The 8,997-nt window shown below is 48.9% G+C and overlaps 1 long non-coding RNA gene across 1 annotated transcript; it reads left to right on the plus strand.

Moving 5' to 3' along the window:
* The first annotated feature begins 616 nt into the window (after positions 1-616).
* On the plus strand, positions 617-8,794 carry LOC138582273 (uncharacterized). Its single transcript, XR_011304996.1, has 2 exons — positions 617-1,049; positions 8,443-8,794. It is a non-coding gene; the product is annotated as an uncharacterized lncRNA (long non-coding RNA).
* Positions 8,795-8,997: the final 203 nt, after the last annotated feature.

Below are 8,997 nucleotides of genomic sequence, written 5' to 3' on the forward strand. Positions count from 1 at the left end.
CCGTAATGCTGCCTTTCCTGGTGCTTCTTCTGGGGTCTTGTTGCCAGTCAGATAGCCTTCCCTGTGATCCAGCTGCTGTTATGGGTGCCCCTCTATGGGCCATATTGCAGTTTAAGATGCCACTTCAGGAGTCCTGCTGCAATTCACTGCTTTTGCTGGGGTCCACTGTCACGCAAGGAACCCAATGGCTGCGTATTAATTGAAGGCATACGTGCTGTTGGGGCGCTGCAGCAGCTCAAGATGTCCACATCCATCCCTGGGGACATAGTTTCCTGGGAATAAAATTGAGGGAAACAAAAGGTGTGGGGTGCTTTCATGGAATTGCTTGTTTTCCTACAGTGGTGAATGTGTTGGTTTCTATGACACAACAGGAGGATTCATATTTTGCAAAACAATCTTTACTACTGACACATAGCAGCAAAGAAAAAACATTTTGTAAAACAAAATCTTTTGCAAGAAAAAACAAGGAAACCACAGTATTCCATTAGAGCCTCAGGGAAACAATCCCAATCCAAGATGGGGCGCAGGGCAAGCACCCCGCCCCCAGGAACCAATCAGCAGGGACCCACCCCATAAAAGTTCCTTTCTCTAACAGCAACTCCTCTTTCTTTGCTGCTGACGCATGAGCTAAGTACACTTCTTGTCACGCTTTTACTTTTCTGTATTATGTGATATTTTTCGTTTCTATGAGGATATTTATTGTTAATGTTTTTATTGTGTTATGCGACCGCTGAGCTGCTTCTTTTCCCCTCAGCGGTCGCATGTATTGTTGCGCTACGTCAGCGTTCAAACGCTGCTCTTAAGTGTGGGAAGGCAGAACCCTCTACCCTGCCCTTCGTGCCTGCGGGCAAGCTGGAGCTTTCCCTCCCGTCCACCTCCCCCTCCTTCCCTCCCACCTTTGGCAGTGCTTGTTTTCACACAGCACAGGGCGCCGCCTCCCTCCCACCTTCCCTCGCCAGCGCTCGTGTTTCGCACAGCGCAGTACACCGCCTCAGCATCCAGTCAGCGTTCTATCCTGCTTCTTTCATCTTATGACAGTATTTCCCCAGGTCCGTGCTTAGAAACCTCTGGGTATTAAGCTCGTAAAAAATAACCTATCATATCATATCAAAAAATGTCTAACCTACGCATGCTGTAATGTTCCTTCAGATGTGCACGACAAACTCCTAAGAGTGAGACTGAAATATGCAGGCGGGAAAGGACATACAATCCCTGACCCATCACTGAGAAAGTCGCTCGCGCCTGTAATGCGGAATTGCGCTCGTAGAGCGTTGCTATGTTGGATTGATTACTCGCCTGCTCGGCGAATGTAAAGTGTATCTGTGTCTTTATTTATTAATATAAGCTGGTATGTAGGAGTGGTGGGAGAAATAACGGGCTCTTTTCCTTTGTGGGGTTAAAATGCATTTATGTTAACGCATGGGCTATGCTTATCCTGCTTGGTTTCCAGGCTCAGCCTGGTACAATAATTCATTTTGTGAAGAGTTTCACTGCCTGCTTGGCTTGCTAATTAGCCCACTGCAGCCCACTTGTTCTTATTAAGGGCAGTTTTGTACATGCACATTATTTCATTTTGTTTATTTTCTCTTTTCACTGTTAAGCCTGGTAGCTTCCAGGTGCTCCCTGGTTGTGTTTTTAACATCATTCTTTGTGTGTAGTGATATTTCCCTTTTGCTTGGTGGGTTCTTACATTATGTTTTCATCCAAGGGTTTCCAGGGGTTCCCTTCGGCTGATGTTTCTTTCCAAGTTAGGTCTTCTAATAAAACTGGAAGGTCTGGGGAGGTTTCTGGTTTGGGGGTTCAGTTGAGGGTTTCCTAGCGGCCCTCCCGGCGTTAACTGGGGCGGTTCAGGATTGTGTGGACTCTGCCCTATTTATTTGAAGTTAACGCTAGCCTTGGCTTTTTATAGGCTGATTGCAAGGGTGGCTGGTTTCCATCCGAGCTCTAATCCGGGTCCCCCTTCGGTCAATTGGAAGTGTTCAAGGAAGTATAGGTATTCACTAGGACAACTCAGTCTTAGGTATAGGCCTCCCTTTCCTGCTAATTACCCGTTAGGGTCCAGAAACGTAAACTGTGGGATAAGGTGTTCCTTGTGGGTTTATCCCAGAATTATAAGGGACTGTCGTTGGATGGAAGCAGGGTTCAATTTCTTGCCCCCTCTTTCATCCAATATCCAAAGTTTGCGGATTGGCATCCTTCTCGAGGAGGATTGTAACAAAAAATCACGTTTTGAATGCCCAAGTCCCGTTTTTACAGATAATGGAGCATGTATCCCTGATATCGATCCCTCCATACTGTCCTGTTTGTCTCAGAAGGGGAAATACCTTAATAGATGGGTTGACAGGATCCTTCGCAATTGTCAGGATAAGTTATTAGACGTTTTGGGGCCTTTGCCTCTAATATTTGAATTGGCGGAAGACGCTGATCTCACCAATTTCCCAGTGGATGTCCAGGCACTCAGAGTTTGGGTGCAGAGATCAGTATGCCTGCTCGGGGTACGCCAATGCTGGAATTTCCAGGGAAAGGCGCAAATGCATTCTTATGCCCATTAGCTGTAATCTGCAGCGCATGGCAGAGTATGAGGCTGGGCCTAGGGCCCTGGGTTACCTGTTTGGAGACAGGCTCATTAAAGATTTCTCTACATATGGGCATATCTTCACAGCACTTGATAAGAGCCGATCAAATTTCAACAAAGTTTTAGCCCCCAGGATTTTAGATGAGTTGGGGCGAAGTACAGCCCGTCCTTCCAGCCCTTCCTTCCAGGTTCCTTCCCATCCACCGCACTATGCTTCCCGAGGGGCTTATCATTCTCCCTCTTTGGGAGGATCACAGGTAGCCTTTTATCCCAGACAGATTTTCAATAGTGAGAAAGTGCCGACAGGGGTGTGGGCAGAGGGGGGTCCACTCTAGGTACTACCACATATGTGTATTTATATGTTTTTTACATGTTTCTTCCCCTGGAGATGTTTTCTCCTCAGACCGTGGGTGTTTACAAATATTTCAGAAGTTTCAATAGGAATTCATTGCTCTTTGTCAATTGTCTCCTCCTCCTCCCCTCTTGTTCAACATGATCCCAGCCACCTTTACAGTCTTCCCTATTTCTCAACACCGAGATTTCTGGACCTGAATCCCAAGAGGGTTTCATCCCGTCATTGAGTTTTACATTTCAGTTATTTAATGGTGGCCAGTTTTTGTCATGATAAAGGGCATTAACCTTCTCATGTATTAGAGCATAGGTGCACAACATACGGCCCATGGGCCAATTGCGGCCCGCCATGCTGTTTTGTCCGGCCCGCGAGGCATAAACACTTTCCTAATGGAGGGCGGCCCGCAAGCAGCATCGGCCGCCCTCCATTAGGAAAGTCTTTGTTGTCTTCCGGGTCGGACAAAACACTGGCCGTCATTGACTCAGCACACACGCACCACGTCGCTCCTACGAGCCACATAGTGCATGTGTGCTGCAATAATGAAGGGCCAGCACTACGGCTGGCGTGGCCAGTAAAGCTTGATGCCGGAAGGCATTTCAGCCTTGCTGGCCACGCCAGCCGTAGTACCACTCACCTCACCAGCGTTCCAGCTTACCTGCCTTCCAGCACGTCCGGTAAGTGGTCTGTTTGTTTGTGTTTGTGTGTCGGGTCTGTTCTGCTGTATGTTTGTGTTGTGTATGTTGAGGGGGGGTGTCGGATGTGTATGAATGTTTGTTTTTAAGTGTTAATGTTGTGTATGTCGATTTGGGGGGGTGGGGGGTGTCGGATGTGTATGCATGTTTGTTTTTAAGTGTTAATGTTGTGTATGTCGATTTGGGGGGGTGGGGGGTGTCGGATGTGTATGCATGTTTGTTTTTGAGTGTTTGTGTTGTTTATGTTGAGTTGGGGGGGGTGGGGGGTGTCGGATGTGTATGAATGTTTGTTTTTGAGTGTTTGTGTTGTGTATGTTGAGATGGGGGAGTGGGGGGTTTGGGTCTGTATGGGTGCATGCTTGAGAATGTGTGTGCTGAGTTGGGGGGTGGGGGGGTTCTGGTCTGTATGGGTGCATGCTTGAGTGTGTGTGCTGAGTTGGGGGTTTGGGTCTGTATGGGTGCATGCTTGAGAGTGTGTGTACTGAGTTGGGGGTGGGGGGTTCAGGTCTGTATGGGTGCATGCTTGAGAGTGTGTGTGCTGAGTTGGGGGTGGGGGTTCGGGTCTGTATGGGTGCATGCTTGAGATTGTGTGTGCTGAGTTGGGGGGTGGGGTGTTTGGGTCTGTATAGGTGCATGCTTGAGAGTGTGTGTGGTAAGTTGGGGGATGGGGGTTCGGGTCTGTATGGGTGCATGCTTGAGAGTGTGTGTGCTGAGTTGGGGGTGGGGTGTTTGGGTCTGTATAGGTGCATGCTTGAGAGTGCGTGTGCTGAGTTGGGGGATGGGGGTTCGGGTCTGTATGGGTGCATGCTTGAGAGTGTGTGTGCTGAGTTGGGCTGTGGGGGGTTCAGGTCTGTATGGGTGCATGCTTGAGAGTGTGGGTGTGTGTGCTGAGTTGGGGGGTGGGGGGTTCGGGTGTGTTTGGGGCATAGTATTTGGTTGGGGGTGAGGGGGCCATGGGGCATAGTGTTTGGTTGGGGGTGGGAGCCATGAGGCATAGTGTTTGGTTGGGGGTGCGGGGCCCATGGGGCATAGTGTTTGGTTGGGGGTGAGGGGGCCATGGGGCATAGTGTTTGGTTGGGGGTGGGAGCCATGGGGCATAGTGTTTAGTTGGGGGTGGGGACATGGGCATGGGGCATAGTGTTTGGTTGGGGGTGGGGACATGGGCATGGGGCATAGTGTTTGGTTGGGGGTGAGGGGGCCATGGGGCATAGTGTTTGGTTGGGGGTGGGAGCCATGGGGCATAGTGTTTGGTTGGGGGTGAGGGGGCCATGGGGCATAGTGTTTGGTTGGGGGTGAGGGGGCCATGGGCATGGGGCATAGTGTTTGGTTGGGGGTGAGAGGGCCATGGGGCATAGTGTTTGGTTGGGGGTGGGGGACATGGGCATGGGGCATAGTGTTTGGTTGGGGGTGAGGGGGCCATGGGCATAGTGTTTGGTTGGGGGTGGGAGCCATGGGGCATAGTGTTTGGTTGGGCGTGAGGGGGCCATGGGGCATAGTGTTTGGTTGGGGGTGAGGAGGCCATAGGGCATAGTGTTTGGTTGGGGGTGGGAGCCATGGGCATGGGGCATAGTGTTTGGTTGCGGGTGAGGGGGCCATGGGGCATAGTGTTTGGTTGGGGGTGGGAGTCATGGGGCATAGTGTTTGGTTGGGGGTGGGGGACATGGGCATGGGCATAGTGTTTGGTTGGGGGTGAGGGACATGGGGCATAGTGTTTGGTTGGGGTGAAGGGGCCCTGGGGCATAGTGTTTGGTTGGGGGTGGGGGACATGGGCATTGGGCATAGTGTTTGGTTGGGGGTGGGGGACATGGGCATGGGGCATAGTGTTTGGTTGGGGGTGAGGGACATGGGGCATAGTGTTTGGTTGGCGGTGAAGGGGCCATGGGGCATAGTGTTTGGTTGGGGGTGGGGGACATGGGCATGGGGCATAGTGTTTGGTTGGGGGTGAGGGGGCCATGGGGCATAGTGTTTGGTTGGGGGTGAGGGGGCCATGGGGCATAGTGTTTGGTTGGGGGTGAGGGGGCCATGGGGCATAGTGTTTGGTTGGGGGTGGGAGCCATGGGGCATAGTGTTTGGTTGGGGGTGGGGGACATGGGCATGGGGCATAGTGTATGGTTGGGGGTGAGGGACATGGGGCATAGTGTTTGGTTGGGGGTGAGGGGGCCATGGGGTATAGTGTTTGGTTGGGGGTGGGAGCCATGGGGCATAGTGTTTGGTTGGGGGTGAAGGGGCCATGGGGCATAGTCTTGCACTCCAAGAGTGAACCCAATAATAAAGCTAAAACAGGCACAGTTAGGAGATGTACATCCTTTGCTTTTTTGAGGAAACCTGACTCAACGAAGGCCATACTCCTCTTGAGCAAACTATAGCAGTCCAAAATAACGGAATGTCCAATCACAGGTCAATAAAATATATATAATTTAATTAAACAGACGATATACAATAACTAAATCGAAATAAATTATAACAATGGAAAATGCATAGTACACAATGTAAGTTTGAAATGCAATACAAATCGTTACCCCTCAAAAACATATTCTTTTTCCATGTGTTTAATACAAATTGGGGGTTGAAAAAGCCTCCTGCCACGCCCCGCCTACCGCCCCGCCCACATTTACTTTTCGGCCTACTATAGCCCTCATGTAAGGTACTTTCGGCCCTCTGTCAAAATTAGTTGTGCACCCCTGGATTAGAGGATCTGTTTAGACCTCAGGGACTTTTTCCTGATAGTTCCAGTTTTTCCTTTTCATCAGGGGTTCTTTTCTCCCCAGTTCCGGGACGGGAGTCCACTTTGGCAGTGTTTTCTGCCTCTATCCTGGTAGGTCTCTTGACAGCCTGTGGTGCTTCCCCTAGGTAGTATACCAGTGATTACCTGTCTCTGGGAAAGGATTTTGTTTTATCTTTCCAGGACTCCATGCTCTTTTTTAGCGCAGAATTTCCAGATTCTCCTAACTCTCCTCCTTTTATAGGTTCCCTGTGGCTAGACCTCGTTTTTTTCCTAGTAATTTCTAATTAATGTGGAAAGACACAGCCTTCGTATTGGGTAAGCTAGCAAAGTCCAGAAGGGCACTTCCCCCCTTTGAAAGTTGGAATGGTGTCCCTCAAGATTTCAGAGTAGGGAGGGGAGAGGCTTCCGCCTCCGTGCAGACCATCTTTTTAGCTCTCTTTCGTTCAGCATGTTGCAGCGCCTGGGGGGACAAACGCTTTCACCAGAAAGTGTCAGACTCTCAAGTAGTGGTATTGTCCCTTGGCCAGGATGTAATTCATATGGTACCTCTTGGAGGTCCTGGTGTAAATAGCAAAGAGCTTTGACATTTTGGCTTGTAAGAAGTTTCCTCTTGTAGGCAGCCCTTTTGACCTAACGTCTCATCTGTCTAGTTCACTCTCTCTCTCCTCACTCTTAGTAGTTGCAGGTCAGGTTTTATAATTTGACGTCCGTTGTTTCTCCTGAGATTGGGTGGGGTCTCTGTCCTTGGGTTTCCTTGTTTCTCCGTGGTGGTCAGAGTTCTGAGGAAGGTGTGTAGGAAGTTGCTTACAATTTTTTTTTTAGCCTGTTGCTCATCTCGGGTGTGGTTTGTCACTTGCTAGGAGCTCTCAGGAGGTACTCCGTGCCCTCTCCCTATCCGTTTGAGGATCGTCATGGACCCGTCGGGTCTTCCTCACGTCCTGGTCTTGCTAGGGTGATTTTTCTCTCGTATGCCTCGGACACCTGTGTGCTCTTTAGCTGCTTTCGAGGACTCTCGCAGGTCTAGGTTGTCATCAGGAGTTCCTAGGTGGCCTCCGCCTACTAAGTTTCGTTATCTGTATAGGTCCGTTTTGTGAGCGGGTGTTTGGCCTGACACCTCGATCCTTTTTCTGCTCCTCCTATACAGGTTGTTAGTCGTTGGGTTTATTGAGCAATTATTTTGTTTGGTTGAAAGGTTCGAGGGGGGCATAGCTTACAGGACTGTTACTAGTTTAGAAGCATCCATTTTGGCTGGCTAGTCCAAAGGGAGTAAGTGGGCAACGCCCTTTTGGGTATGCAAGGCCCGTAGGTCCATCCGCATTAAGTTTACCCCTATACACAAGTTTTTTAAGTTCTTAGGAGGTTAGGGTCCTAGGTTTGTTCTCTCGGGACCCTTAACAATAGTATGTCCTCTGTCTTGGAAGAGTAGCTCGGGGGCCTCTGTGTGGTTGGCAGGTTGTAAAGAACACGTCATATCGCATCATACTATAGTTTCTTTCTTAAGGTTAACAATGTTTGTTTGTCTCTCTTTTCATTTTAAAGAGTGTCAGTTTTAGATCTTTGGATTTGGCATAAGGTGTTTTTCTCCTCATTGGGGTAGTTTTTTCTTTGTGTCTAGAACAAATAGATACTTGTATTTTCTTGTTTGGTATCCAACATTTCCAAAAATGCAGTAATTTGTGTGTTTTTCAAGGTTTTAAGATGTCTTGAAGTATGGAGGTATCATAATCTCCAGGTACCTTTCAGCTGCTTTCCTAAGGGTAACCTTATAGCATATATCTCCCGCCTCCCTGGCTATGCGGGTTTGGGGGGGTTTATTAACTTCCTGGGATTGATATTGCTTCCTTCAGGGTTTTCTCAGCCAAACAGAGGCCTTTAGTTGTCATAGCTTCCTCTGGAGGGAGGTTGAACAAAATTGTTGAAAGCAGCTGCCTGGTTGAGGAGGTTCACATTGAAGTCATTTTATAATATGAAGCCTCCTGTCGTGTCATAGAATGACTAATCCCCCTCACTAGCGTGAGAGAGGGTTTCGATTCTATTAAAGACAGGAGGCGAGTATTCTATCACCCATCCACCCTATTCTGTTTTCTTTTATCTGCAGCTTCGGGTTGAGGAGGTCCAGGTAAAGGAGTCTTGCCAGGTCCCGGATGGTTGGGCGTGTAAGGATCCCGAAGCTGGTCATCCATTTGACTGCTGATTAATGTTTCTTAAGGAGGGCGTCAGAGTGCAGCTTCAGAAGAGGAGTTGCTGTTAGAGAAAGGGACTTTTATGGGGGTGGATCCCTGATGGGTTCCTGGGGGGGCTTGACCTACGCCCCATCTTGGATTGAGATTGTTTCCCTGAGGTTCTAATAGAATACTGTGGTTTCCTTGTTTTTTCTTGTAAAAGATTTTGTTTTACCAAATGTTTTTTCTTTGCTGCTATGAGTCAGTAGTAAAGATTGTTTTGCATAATACTTGTCTCCTGTCTTTAATAGAATCTAAACCCCCTCTCACGATAGTGAGGGGGATTAGACATTGCACACACGTTCGTCTTGTACTGCCACAAGGGCATGAAGAGATATTCTGCAAACATAACATGACATACTCTATAAATGTGGTGTGTGCAGCAAGCATGAAAATTACACACTGTTGTTAGAATTACCCTAGCTGAACCC

Source organism: Ambystoma mexicanum, chromosome 3q (genome assembly GCF_040938575.1).
Source record: "Ambystoma mexicanum isolate Mex_15411 chromosome 3q, UKY_AmexF1_1, whole genome shotgun sequence".
NCBI lineage: Eukaryota > Metazoa > Chordata > Amphibia > Caudata > Ambystomatidae > Ambystoma > Ambystoma mexicanum.